The sequence below is a fragment of the Psammomys obesus genome, unplaced genomic scaffold (genome assembly GCF_907164565.1).
Source record: "Psammomys obesus unplaced genomic scaffold, mPsaObe1.curated_primary_1811, whole genome shotgun sequence".
Lineage (NCBI taxonomy): Eukaryota > Metazoa > Chordata > Mammalia > Rodentia > Muridae > Psammomys > Psammomys obesus.
The window spans coordinates 7,548,476-7,563,512 of NW_026590677.1; the positions used below are offsets into that span (position 1 = coordinate 7,548,476).

Consider the following 15,037-nt stretch of genomic DNA (forward strand, 5'->3'; position numbering starts at 1 on the left):
TTAAGCAAATGTTAGTAATTAGATATGATCAGTTTTAAACAGTTTTAAAGATAATTATTTATACACTGTTTCAGACAGGACTTAAAGTGACTTATAAAGATACATAAAACATAGAAAAATGTTAGAAATTTTTAAAGTAGGAGAAAAAAGGGAAAACAGGAATGGAGACAAAATAAAAGATTCAAAGTCAATGCTTCTAAACCAAAGAGCAAGTAGGGCTTCACAGTTCAGTACCTGGAGCCACCTGCAGTCCAACCTTGTACCAGGTCATCCATAGAGCACAACCTGCTCTCACATATGCTCCAGGCCTTGACCTCTCTGGGGCTGATGTCAACAGTTTTATAGCAGCAAAGTTGTCTTCTGTTTTTCTTTAATGGTAAGAAATTTACAGCTAGCTCACAGTTTTACATGAAGGTTTATGATCTCAACTATTTTATCTCTAAATGGGTTCTATGAAAGGAGTTTGTGTGTGCTGTGATGTTTTGCAGTTTCAGCTCCTTTTAAGATACGTACCAACTAGGATGATGACTGTGCATTTTTCTGAGCATTTTCTACACATGGAGTCATTTAGTCCTTAGAATTGTGCCATGAGGCAGGTACTAAAATATTGTGTGCATTTTATAAAGGAGGAAAGTGAGACACAAACTGAGCAAATAACTTGCCCAAGGTTATATACTCTGGAAGAGACAGTCTAATTTTCTGAACAGGCAGTCTGGTTCCAGAGTCCAAGGCCTTAGTTATTCAATTATACTGCCTCTTTACGTTCTAGAAATAGTGTTCTGTGTGGTGACATTTGAGAAAAGGGACATTTTATGACTAGAAACCTGAGGTAGGTTTTTAAAGTCATTACCTACTAATGGATCAATGTTTCAGAGGTGCTCAGTCTGGCTTACTTTCTCATTCTAACCTTTCCTCTGCAGACAGGAAAAGAGCTACTCTCTCCATCTAGGACATCTCTTCTAATGGACAGTGGGAGCATACTGAAGGGAGCAAAAGTAACCAAGATGAAATTTCCTTAGTTAGCTCTTAGAATCATATGTAGGGACACTTTTCACCAGATGGCATCTACATAGTTAACTTTCAAAATTGTCAAATCTTGTTCACACCTGATTTGAGGAAATTTCCACTTCCTATATTATAACAACTCCATACTAAGTCCTAAAAGGAAGCTAAATAGCCAAGTCTACACACTGCTCTTACAGAGCAGCATACATGAACATGTGAATGTGGCTTTATATTCATGATTTCACAGTCATAAAACCCTGCTTCTCAGGACCCACCACAAATCCTAGAGGCAGGTCTCCATACAGGTGGTTCACAGAAGTATTAAATATCATAAAAAATGAGATTGTTGGTCAAAAATGAGATCATGAATCCAAATGTCCTACCTGGCAACAGGAGAAATAGCTATTAAGACAATCCTATTTATTTCTCTAACTTTCAAAATCTGTACTAGGAAATCTTCTTCTCATGTAAGCCATGCAGGCTCCATAAGGGCCCCATAAGGTTGTTGGTGGAAGACTGACCACCTCACCACCTTCTATAGTAAGTCTTTAAAGAGCCTTAAAGTTTCTATAGTAAAGAGCCCACAAGTCTTAAAAAAATAAAAAATGTACAGCACAGTGGCACGTACCTGAAATCTCAGCATGCAGGACATCAAGGTAAAAGGACTGTGAGTTTAAAACCAGTTAGGGCTATGTAAGGAAATCTGGTCTCAAAAACCCAAGATCTAGGGGTATATTTCAATGGAACAGCATTGACTAGCATTCAGAAAGCCCTGGATTTGGTTTGATCCAACTTACTCCACCCCTTCTCCCCAAAATAAAGGGATATTATAAAATCTAATTCATTCATATTCATTTTTTAAAGTGTGGCAAGGCTATAACTTTTCAATAAATATATCACCTTGTAACTTCATTATCATTTCCTACTGGATAAGCTTTGATAAAACAGAAACCCCAAAGAGAAGACCCTGTTCTTTTGCCAGGGTCACAGATGGTGGTGATTTCTAAACTGAACTCTAACTGGCATCTGTTGCTTTCAGGCCACGTCACCTAAAAAGCACCCACACCATCCTCTTAAATGAGAAATCATGATGGCTCATGACTAATCCAGCCTATGTTCACACCTAGCTGTGATTTCATGCATTTGGCTTCTTTTAATTTTAGGGATGCTGTGATCTAGCTATGGCCATAGAAACTTTAAACACAACCAAATAACCTGTATTTGAATGTCAACTGAGCTGCATATGTGGCAGATTGTTTTAAAGTATAAATTTCCTTCAAGTAAAATGCTGATAAACACATTTGTGAGTATGTGTACACAAAAGGTAGGGAAATTACTAAATATGAAATAAAGGTAATATATTAACTTACTGAAAGTCTTCCTTGCCTCCAGAACTGTTTAACCATAATTAGTTGACACATTACTTCAAATCCCTAGTGAAGATTAGTACATGCACTATCAACATCTGGTGTACTGCAGAAGCAATGTTCTAGCAGTTAAAAAACGAAGAATAAAAACTTAAAAACACTAAAATGTTCAAAGTGGATTTGTACAATCTTTATTTTCCTTTGTTTTTGTTTTGTTGTTTGAGACAGGGTTTCTCTGTGTAGCCTTGGCTGTCCTGGACTCGCTTTGTAAACTAGTCTAGACTTGAAATCACAGAGATCCGCCTGCCTCTGCCTCTGCCTCTGCCTCCCTGAGTGCTAGGATCTAGGATTACAGGTGTGCACACAGTGCCCGGCTCGTTTCTTTATATTTTCAAAACTGACAAGACACATGAAAGTACCTTTGAAAGTTCTAAGAGGGAAGATATATGAATTCTCACAATGAGGTAAGTAGAATTTAAGAAAAGTAAAGCACTCAAAATATCTTTCTGTGCCACACATATGTAAATATTTGCTCTTAGTATTATTATTATGTCTAAGTAAAATTACACATAGAAACCTCAGCAATGAAGATATCCCTTATTTTATACATGTTAAACTTTTTAATATATATAATTCCCTTTACTTGATTGTAAACTGTATGAAAGAATAAACTTTGTAGCTTATTGGAGGGGGAAGGAAATAGAGTTTTATTTTGTTCATCTCTGTAACTTCAGTGTCTAGAGTGCTGCTTGGCCTACAATAAGCACTCAATCAATATTTGTTGAATGAATGAGCTGGCATCAAAAATACCACTTATCACTCAACCACACCCAAGAGTTTATTGCCCAGAACTTCCCCACCTTTGATATCATTGATTCAATACTCCTCTCTGAATTTAACACCCTATCCTTCTATCTTGTTCACTCTGAGATCTCTCAAGCCATTCCTACTCCCAGACCTCACTGAACAATCTTCCACAAACCCTTTTTCATCTGGTCAGCTCCTGTCTTCCCTAGACAGTTTGAATTCTATTACTTTAAATACATTCTTGCCAGTGTCCGCATTAACTCTTAATTTCATTATAAGTATCTGATTTAAAAATAAAAACAAAAACAAAACAAACAAACAAACAAAAAAAAAAAACCCTACTAGCCCTTCTGAGCTCACTTTTGTGATTTTTATGCCTTCATGAAAGCTTCTGGGACCCAGTGCAGAAAAGAATTGGCCTGGTAGATTATTATCCACATGAAGTCTTCATCACCAAGCTCACCTCAACACTGCTTGGCACCACAAATATGCCTCTCTGGGTCTAGTTTGCCCTCCTATTCTCCACAACACTCGAGAATAGCATTGCTCAAATGACTCTAATATGCAGCCCGAACCTGGTCTACCTTAACTCCTGTCCAAGCAGAGACATATAAATGCTTTCTGACAACTTCCTGCTGCCAAATCTATAAAGTTATGCTCATCTATGCCCACTCATGGTGAACCTCCACCCAATTCCAGATCCCCCTTTCATGAGGCATAGGACTATATTAACTATACTGTCCTTCTCATCAGCCTTCAGAGATACTAAATGAAAAGTGAATTCCCTGGATCTCAGTTCCTCTCCTGCTACTACCCCTTCTCTGCTCATTAGAGGCAAATTTCTTTAAGAATTGTACATATTCAGTACCTCTAATTCCTCATCTCCTCAATTATTTCTCAATTCATCAGTCTAGCTTTCTACCTTATAGCACTCAGAAATTGTTTCTACTATGGTTAAGTGTCAGGAACTCTTTTTTTTTTAAAAATACCCTAGTATTATTTAATTAGGCTGAGTTATAAATCAAAACTAATATCACAAGGCCATTCCTTGTCAGCTTGACACCAAAACACATCATTCTGTATCACAACATTCTACCCCCAACCTGCTAAGTTCGTGAAGATCTCATAATCCAAAATACATTTCCTCCAGCTGTAAAAATCATATTAATCTTTTTATTATCATTTATTACAATATAATCATTTTGTATCCTTGCTGTGGCCCACCCACTCCCTCATCTCCTCCCAATCTCACCCTCCCTCCCTTTTCTCCCCCTATGCCCTTCCCCTAGTCCACTGAGTGGTGAGGTCTTCCTCCCCTTCTCTTTGACCTTAGCCTATCAGGTCTCATCAGGACTGGTTGCATTGTCTTCTGTGGCCCAGCAAGGCTGCACCCCCTCACCAGTGGGTAGGTGATCAGAAAGCCTGCCACTAAGTTTATGCCAGAGAAAGTCCCTGCTCCCCTTATTAGAGAACCTACTTGGAGACTGAGTCTATGGGCTATTTCTGAGCCGGGGTTTTAGGTCCCCTCCATGCAGTAGGGTATTAAGAAAAAAAGAAACTACATATTACACACACACACATATATCCCCACAAATCTATAATGAAAACTGTATCTGGTAAGGGTAGGAAACATAACTATCAGTCATGAGCAGAACAGTGCTTCATGAAATCCCTAAGACAAATATGTTCAGAAGGATCTTTTCCTATAATCAATTATCTACACCAGTGGTTTTCAACCTTCCTAATTCTGCAAACCTTTAATACAGTTCCTCATGTTTTGGTGACCTCCAACCATAAAATTATTTTCGTTGCTACTTCATAACTGAAATTTTGTTACTTTATGAATTATAAAATCTTATATGGAGGTTATCTGATATGTGACCCCTATGAAAAGGTCTTTTGACCTCCAAAGGGGTTGAGACACACAGGTTTAGAACTGCTGATCTACAGGGATGTAATTTTATGTACAATACAACTAAACAGGTAGGCAAATAAAGACATTAAATTACTTTAAAAAAAAAGTCAGGAACTCCCCAAATGCAATGAGGAATTCTTTGTCTTTCTCTTCCTAGACTTCTTTTACTCTTTAGCACCACTGACATTTGTTTTGTTTTACTTTGTTTTGTTTCTCAAGACAGGGTTTCTCTGTGTAGCCTTAGGCTATCCTGAAACTTGCTCTGTAGACCAGGTTGGCCTCAAATTCACAGAGATCTGCCTGCCTCTGCCTCCCTAGATTAAAGACATGTGCCACCATGCCCAGCTGTCATTAACTATTTTTAATATAGCCTAAATGACCATTTTTAGTAGAGCTATTACACTTGGAAAAACTATTGAGCTGATATTCAAGATGGAATAGATGGACAGACAGTCGGACAGACGGATGGATAGACGGATAGATGGAGAAAGACAGAGACAGTGAGATATTCAGGGATGAACAATGCTAAAGCAGCAAAACTTCCATCAATAGGAAATTGATTGGTTATAATACATATAATGGTAAACTATGCAGCTATTTAAAAAAGCAGCTCTATCTATGTACTGACACTGAAAGCTTACTACAGGATATTAAATAAAAAATGTGTATTTTATGATGAAGAGATGGAAAGGATGGGTGAATAGATAGGAATATCTTGTTGGTTATCAATTCAGCAAAATCACAGAAAGACAATGTTAAATTTTCTAAGATTTGTTTTTATTTATGTGTACTTACATGTTTGTGCATGTATACCACATGTGTACTCTGCCTGATGTGAATGCTGGGAACCAGAGTCGGGTCCCCTGAAAGAGCAGCAAGCTCTCCTAACCACTGAGCTATCTTTACAACCCCAATGTTTAACTTTTTAAAAAGAAAAATGTAAAAGATACTCTCATATTTTCTTGATAAATGTGAACTGGTAAAAAAAAAAAAAAACTATCAGAATAAGCTAATTTTTCTTTTCTTTTTTTATTCACTTTATATCCTGATCCTAGACCCCCTCCCTTCTCTCCTCCCAGTCCACACTCCCCAATGTCCACATTCAGAGAAGGGGAGGCTCCTCCATGGGTACTAACCCACCCTAGTACATGAAGTTTCAACAGGACTAAGTGCATCCTCTCCCACTGAGGCCTGACAAGGCAAGCCGCTAGGGGAAAGGGATCCAAAGGTAGGGAACAGAGTCAGAGACAGTCCCCACTCTCATTGTTAGGGGACCCACATGATGACCAAGCTGCACATCTGCTACATATGTGCCGGGGGCCTAGGTCCAGCCCATGCATGCTCTTTGATTGGTGGTTCAGTCTCTGTGAGCCCCCATGGTCCCAGATTAATTTACTCTGTGGGTCAGTTGAACTTTACAAAACTTTTTCCAATTGCAATGAAATTTATGATTCATTGTTTAACACCCTACTGAAACGTTCCCCAGTTTAAAAAAAAAAAAAAAAAAAAAAAAAAGACCAGCGTCTGTCTCCACTAGATGTCAAGTGTATGGATGGCCAGACCCAATGCTGGGTTCCTATCACATTGCAAATCCTCATAGCAAATAAAACCACACTTTCAAATTGGTCACTGGTAATAATTTAAAAACACAGACAGACACTAAGAAATTCCTGGTACCTAAACTGAAAAGGCTACACACATGAAATAGAGCAGATATCACAGAAGTTTTCCATCTCTTTAAAATGCCTTAGGTAAAAGGTACTTTTAGATAGTCACAGACATGGAATTGACAATGATCTATAAATTTCATCTCTTCATTTGCTGACACTGTCTAATCTCTGACCTTGTCATTTTCTGTCACAGCCATCTAGACAAATCTCTCAAACTAGATTGTCCACAACACTTCCAGACCTTGGTTGTAGAGTGATGCTGGAAAAAAATGAAACCAGCCTCTGTGACTTGAGGTAGAAACAAATTACAATAATCCATTTTGTTTACTTTTTGCAGTTTTATGGAGGTATGATTAACAAAAGTTGGACACATTTGCAGAAAATATGAGGCTGTGAAACACATATGTATAATCTTGATGGTGCACTCTTCTTTTCATCCTTCTCAAATGCCACTGGAGCCTTACACCACTCTTGTCAGGAGGACCACCTTAGAATACTGGCCTTCCACATCTCTGTCCTCCACAGTATCTCTAGTTCTGCCCTCACTCTTTTGTCTCAACGAAAAAGCTATTTCCCTTTCTGTAAGTCCAGTATCTTTTCCACTTTCATTCTGCTAAATCACCAACCCTCAGCTTCCTCGGGGACCCTATATCATCTAATCCTATGTGATTGACTCATAAACAGGCTTCTCTCTATCCTGTATTTAAAGCAACACAAAATGAATACCCTGATGTTCCCTGAGCTTTGTCTCCTTCCCACCAGAGCCAAGCTTCTTTAGTATAAATATGACATTTTCCTGGCCTGGGGGTGTAACTGACTGGTAGATTACTTGCCTACTATGCATGAGACCATGGGTTTGAACTCTACCATAGGAAAAATAAGATATTTTTAAGAAATCATCCATCCTTAATAAGAGCATGAAGAAAAAAAAATACTCTTGATAGTAAATATGTAAACCCTCTGAGGTACTAAATGGGTCTATGCCATATTTTTTTTTCATTGATAATGATGGTGTGTATTTATGGGATATATTATAGAAAGATTCATCTATTCCTTTAAGAGTTTAAGAATATACAATGAATTAGCAGTGGTCAGCATGCAGTGCAATAAATGACTAAAACTTATCTATCCAGTTCAAGTGAAACTATTTATTCATTGATCAATTCTGCCCTCACCCAGAAAGTCAGTTACTACAATGATTTTTCCAGGGACTGGGAAGATGATTCAGTGGGTACATTCTCTAATGAGGACCTGAGCTCATTCATTACAGAATTCATGTATAAAGCCTGATACAGGCAGGGAGGCTAGAAATTGGAAGATTGCTGGGGTTCACTGGTTGCCAGCCTAGCCAGACCATGGTGAGCTCTAGATCAATGAGAGACTCTGTTTCAAGGGAATAATAAAGCAACAATAATAGATCTGGATGCCTAAAGCCCTCCATCACCTCTATGTTCACAACCACAAACTCATGTGTGAATGCACATATACATCACACACCCATACAAAGCTGTTCCACAGAAATAGTTGTATATTTTTGACCATTGTGCAAGAATGTTCAATGAAGCTTCTTGGAAGCTTGGACAAGTGTGGCAGGCAGAGAAGATGGAGACATATGGAAACATACATGATACAGTTTGAAAGTAAGATCAACAAAAACTCAAACACTATAAGAATTGAGCTAAGAAGAAGGAGACACAAATCATGGGTAACCCAACATTCGTGGTTCAATCAACTAAATGGATAATGGTGCCCTCTTTTCTTAGTCATGGGAAGATGAAGGGAAGGATTAAAGATGTTAGGGTAGTCAATAATCCTCATTTGACAATCTTACCCTTGAGGCATCTGTCAAATGACACACAGAAATGTCAAATAGGCTATTAAGAACATGAGGCATCAGAATAGAAGAAAAGCCCAGAAGACAAATATGAATGATGGCTGTCCTCATAGATGTTACAATAGTGGTGCTGAAAGAGAGGAAGTTTTGGGGTGAAGAAAAGTCTATAGGCTGAGCCCTGAGACACTCCAATGTTGTGTTTGGAGAGATAAGTTTTAAAGAGCTTGGACAGTTATTTGTGCAAACTTAAATTTCAAAGAAGATAACACACAATAAATGTTGAGAAGTACACAGTTACTACCTTTTCCAGGGCCTACTTCCTTCCAAGTCCAATGTTATCAAATAGATTCTGGACTTCTTTCTGGTTGGATACTTCAAACAGCATTTAAACAAAATAGCACTTTTGTTTTGCTTCACAGTTGTTGCCTACTCTTATATAAAACCAGTATACAACTAGGCAGGTGTTGTAAAGGCACTACTCAGCTGGAACTTCTCCACACAGTCCATTACCTAATAACCACTTCACACCTAAGAAGGCTAAAAGGCAACAAGACTAAAAACCTAATTTGTGGCATGTGTTATTCTTTTGGGCTTTTTACTTCCCTATTGCAGTCACCTTCTGTATCCTCTCTCTGACCTTGCCAAATGCCTGAAAGACCTCAGGACATCTGATAATTCACACCTCCCTTTCCAGTGCTGCCACTGTTAAGATGAACTAAGGAGAGGCACTAAATACAAAAGACAGCAATTCCTATCCACATGGCCTTTGTGTTCTGAAGGAGAGGTGAAACAATCAATAATCAAAACAAATGTAGGAAGAAGGTAGAAAGAATGCTCAAGAGGGCTGGAGAGATGGCTCAGTGGTTAAGAACCCTGGCTGCTTTTCCAGAGGACCCGGAGTTCAATTCCCAGCACCTTCATGGCAGCTCACAACTGTCTATAACTCCTATTCCAGGGGATCCAGCACCCTCATTCAGACATAAATACAGACAAAATACCAATTCACATAAAATAAAAATAAATAAACTTTTAAAAAGAGAAAAAAGAATTTTTAGGGAAAGGGTTTCAATTGTAAGTGGACTGGAAAAGTGACAGTCTTGAAAGAGAGGTGTAATACTAATGTAGGAACCCCTACTGTGGGTTACATATAGCTCAGCATAGTTTCTTCTTATTTCTCTTGAAGACATGGCATCCCCAATCCCTAGCACAAATATTTGTGCTTCAAGATCCAGTTACTGCCTTTACAGAGATTACAGCCTTCCAGATGGAAAAACAGAATGATGTTCAGACCTTTGTCAAAATATAAATAACGCCCTTAAAGATAGTATAACTAGTCATTGTCCTCAAGGGAAGGAAGTATGTTTTCAATGAGATTGTCTCAAAGGCAAGGACTTTAAGCTAAATCCTGAAAGATGAATAGGAAATAATGAGTGACAAGCTTTCCAGAGGAAAGAAACAACAGTTTAAGCAAAGTTCCAGAGGTGAGGTTGAGGAAGACACATTCTCCTATCTATCTCTGCCTAAGCTACAAATAAGAAGGGCTCACTATGACAGTTTACCTGATGTGGCTTTGTTCCATACACATATTTTTAAAAATATTTATTAATTTTATGTATATGAGTGTTTTATCTGCATTTACATTAGCCAGAGAGGGAATCAGTTCACTTTATAGATGGTTGTGAGCCACCATGTGGTCGCTGGGAATTGAACTCATGACCTCTGGAAGAGCAGACAGTGCTCTTAGCTATCTCTCCAGCCCCCATACACATATTTTTTGACAAATACTTGTAAGCTGCTTATAACTATTGTTTCTCCCCTGGCCTTCAGGAAAGGAAAAAGTTGAATCAGGTGCCCATCCCTAGAATCCAGGAACACACCTCTAAAATACAGGATTATGCTCTCTTCAAGACAATTACCAGAGCTGAGAGCCTTGGGAGTTTCAGTCATCTGGCAACATTCAGGGGTATGTACTTAACAACAGCAACATGCAATTGGCCTTATGTTTGACATTAACTGAGTTAAGAAATGAATGAGGTGGTTCAACTCCCCCACGGTACATCCAAGATGGAACCAAGGACCAAAGTTTAGCTTCATATAAGCTCTAAACCGTAAGAGTGTAATTTGGGGCACCACAATTAACCTCTCCGTCTCCTTTTCATTAGAACACGGTTGTAACTGTAGCATCTACTACACAGAATTAGTATGAGGCTGGTCTGAGATACTATGAGAACTTATCACCATGCCAAATTTCATCTAATCATTATAGCATCATTATGGTAGTTCCAACCTTGAAGAGAAAGTGCTCAAAAACAAAAACCAGAAAGAATGCTTCATACACTCACAGACCAATAATGCCAGAACAGGCCTCCAAGCTCAAGTTTACCACTCTGACCTAGGGTGCAACATTTGAAATCATGTTACCAATGTCATCTGCTGCTCAAAGGGAGCCTCACAAACCAGTTTTGCGGGGGCTTTTTCTACTAGGGTTTCCAGTAGGTGCTTACACACACACAAACACATACCAAGAAAAAATTGCCATAGATCTCTGTGCTGAACATTGTTTTCACTACTTCAGGGTAGATTTACACTTTAGTGTAAATTAACTCCCTAATAGCAACTATTTCCAGACAATAAGGATAAGAAAGAGCAGAGAAGTTTCCAGTTAAAAAATAGAAGCAGGGTACAAATGTGGTGTTGCACACCAGTAAAAGCACTTTGGAAGGTAGAGGCAGGAGGATTGCTAGCCAGTGTGAGTCCAGCCTGGTCTACATAATGAATTCCAGACCAGCCAGAGCTACAATGAGACCCTGTCTCAAAGTAACAAAACAGAGAGGAGGAAAAGTGAGGTAAGAATTGCCCAGGGATATAGGGAACTACTTTCTCGCAGACACGCGGGGCTTAGGCTCAATCCTGGTAGAAGCAGAATGCTAGGTCCTCTGGTCCTGAAACAGTAACATAGTAAAGGAAGAAAGGTTTGGTTAAAGCAAAACACATCACTTTTTTAAGCGACCAGAATTTTTAACCAAATTATTTTGCCATCAACTTCTCCCCCATCATATCTCCTCCAATGTTACAGGCTGGAGAAACACTGGTGTCCTTCTGCCAGGAACAACCCCCCCTCCTGCTTGAAGATGGCATGATAAAGGAGTTGAGCTCTAAAGTAAACTGGGTCTCCAGCTCCAAGCCCAAAGGGAGCCCACTGAGGCAGAACTCAAGAGTCAACTGACCTTTAGCCTGTACCTGTGATGGAGAGACAAGGCAAAGCTTGGAAAATAGAAGCCTGGAGTTCGGAAACAGCAATGGGCCATAGAACACGCTAGACTAGCCAAACCCTGAGAGAAACAGTAAAAAAAAAAAAAAAAAAAAAAAAAAAAAAGGTGACTAGCCGCCAAGTCCAAGCACACAGCTCTGCTAGAATCCTGTGGCAGCCTGCGCTAAGGCCAGCTCTCTCTCCAGAAGGGCCAAGGCTAGCAGGAACAAGCCCGGGCACCCTGGGCCAGCGATACCTGTGGAGAGGCAGCACCCAGAAACATGGTCTAAAGGAACCAGGGAGAATCAGCCCCAGAGAAGGAAAACTGGCAAGGAGGGACCGCCAGGAGCAGACAGAAGGCACCTGGGGGTGCGGTCCCTAGACGCAGGCACAGCAGAAGAGCCTGAGTAACAGCTGGGGCGGGAGGAGAGGGACAGCTCACAAGGTACAACAGGACACACGTCTCCGAGATGGTGGTGGGGGGTCAAGAGACACAGTGCTGGAGGGTCCGCGAAGTCCCAGACAGAAGGCGAAGGGGCGCTCAGGCACTAGCTGCCACCTACCTGTCACCTGCAACAGGTGCTAGTAGGAGCTCAAATGTATAGGTGCTGTGTCTGGGAGGGTCTCTAGCTCCAAAAACACCAATACAGCAACCGGGGCGGCCGGCCCTACTCACCCTCCCAGGAGGCGGAAAAAGCTGTAACTTTCCCTAGAGCGGGGAGGAGCTGGACTCTTAAAGGGGCCGCACAGAGCGCAAGGATATTTTAGCAGAGGGCCAACTAGCACAGAAGAGTTCTGGGAACAAAAGCCTTAAGGAAGGCACTGGAGGAATTTCCTCCTCCACCATTTAAGTCTACCTTTGCTCACACTATTTGATGATGAGGGTTGGGGGAAAATTTTTTCACTTACTTCTTTGTTCAGAAAGCCAAAAGTTGTCTGTCAAGTACTTCTAAGAAATCAAGAGTCTTACTGGGGGAGGGAAAGACATCTTCAGTGGTGGAGGTATTGGTAAGGGGCCCAAGTTCCTGTAAATAATTACCCAGGACCCTGTAAGCAATCCTAAGGAAATGGATTGGGTCATCAAAAATAAATAAATAAAATTAAAAAAAATAATAGAAGGGTGACTAGATAAAAAAAAAAAAAGAAAGAAAGAAAGGAAGTCAGCGGGAGTGAGAAGGTAACAGGAGAGGGTAATGGTAAAGAGGTAAAAAGTGGAAAAAGAGTCTGAATTTTATTTTGGGGAATATTAATATATGTGCACTCAGACTGACTTTTCTGTTTTTTTGGGGGCAAACAAAAGTACCTTTTAAAGAAAGTAAATAGATTAAATTCATAAATTCATACTCAAAGATATAACTGGTTAAAATACTCATTAGAAACTAGACAACAAACTAGAACAATAGTGGGATGCTTTAGCAAACAGTTCTGGGGGGTTGTACATAGCATTTACCGAGTAATGACCAAATAAGCTCTTTTGTAACTAGTAGCAGGAATGTATGCTGCTTAAAGACCCTCTTTGAAAGCAAGCATGTGGATGTCTATCAATACACACTAAAATGCTTACATTTACCCACATCTCTACCTTCCTCTCTGTCTCTATTTGCTTCACATCAGCCATGAAAGGTAAGCAGATCTCATCTATCACCAGCAATTAAACATACTCAAATTTCTACCACCTTAAAAGAAGATAAGTGTCTCACACATATGCAAGATCTCTCTACACCTCGTTCAAGGGTCAGTTTATTGAAAATGTACTTCACAGGTGAGACATGTCTCCAATTTCTCACTCTTTTTTCTCATTCATTTCTCAACTCTTGGCAATCTAGCTTTCTTCCTCCACTGAAACTGAGCTAAACAAGATATTCAACCAATGATCTCTGTGTCAATAAATTCCTTGATAAACAAACAAATAGAGTATTGCTGGTTCTTATCTTGCCTGACCTCTTCCCTACATTTAGACCCAATAGCCAGTTCCTTATCCCTGAAATGATTTCTGTGCTATCTGTGACATCATGCTGTCTTGTTTTTACTCCTAGTATTTTGCCTTCTCCTCCATTTCCTTGGTAGGGTTCATGTTCTGCTGTCATGTCAGATGATTTCAGAGTGAAGATAAATATGCTCTCTCTTTCTCTAAATGGTATCTTTCATCTATATGACTATGACTGTAACTCTATAATTCTTCCCAGATGGCTACATTGAGCTCTGTTCTCTTAACATCTCCAATCAGATATGCTGCAAACACCTCAAATTTAACACAACCAAAGCTGAACCCATCAGCTTTCTCTTATATTTGTTCTCCCCCCCACCCCGGAGGGATTCTTAGTAAAAGACAAACCTGCCACTAGAGGCAGACACTTGGCAACTAAAATAGAATATGATACATAGTAAGCCCTGAGCAGCAATTGTGCTATGGACTGGTTACTGAATGAACCCTGAGGAAACAGAGATGGGAACAAATTTTCTGTTCCAATATAAACTAGAATTAAAAAAAAAAGATAAAGGTAGTTCAATAGTAAGGAAAAATATTTTATAGTCTTACAAATGGAATATTATGATCCATTTATATATAAACAGTTTATATAAACAGTTTATGATAAAATGCTTATACTATTATAATATGATATATTTTATTTGAATATATTATGTATAATATATAATATTATTTGAAAGTAGGGTACAACATTTAATAAAGAATATGATTATACCAATGGAAATAGAATGTTTGGAACTATACAAAAATAACAATAATAAATATTTGTAAGTAACAAAACATGGAATTTTTGTTTTCTCATTGTTCTTTATTTTTCAACTTCCTTATGAATATATATGGCTTTGATAATACCAATTTTTTTTTATCTTATTAATTTTTAATTTTTTAAATTTTATGTCTCTATCTGTTTTACCTACCTGTATGTGTGAGCATCACAAGCAGACAGTGTCTGCAGAGGCCAGAAGAAAGTGTCAGATCTACTGGAACTGGAGTTACAGACAGCTGTGAGCTGTCATGAGGGTGCTGGGAATTGAACCCAGATCCTCCAGAAGAGCAACTGGTGCTCTTCACTGCTGAGCCATGTCTCCAGTCCCAGTACCAAAAATCTTTTAAAAAAGAATTTTAATAGGAAAAAATCATTCTAACTTTGGTAGACAAAGCAATAAAAATCCACCTCAGGGCTCTGACACATGACTTTT

The 15,037-nt window shown here is 39.1% G+C and overlaps 1 protein-coding gene across 2 annotated transcripts in view; it reads right to left on the reverse strand.

The window, feature by feature from the left end:
• Sytl4 (synaptotagmin like 4) overlaps positions 1–12,508 on the reverse strand; it is a 59,620-nt gene extending 47,112 nt beyond the window's left edge. For both annotated transcript variants that reach the window (XM_055608334.1, XM_055608333.1), the window contains exon 1: positions 12,412–12,508. The gene's annotated coding sequence lies outside the window, so the exon portion shown is untranslated. The remainder of the gene's footprint in view (positions 1–12,411) is intronic.
• Positions 12,509–15,037: the final 2,529 nt, after the last annotated feature.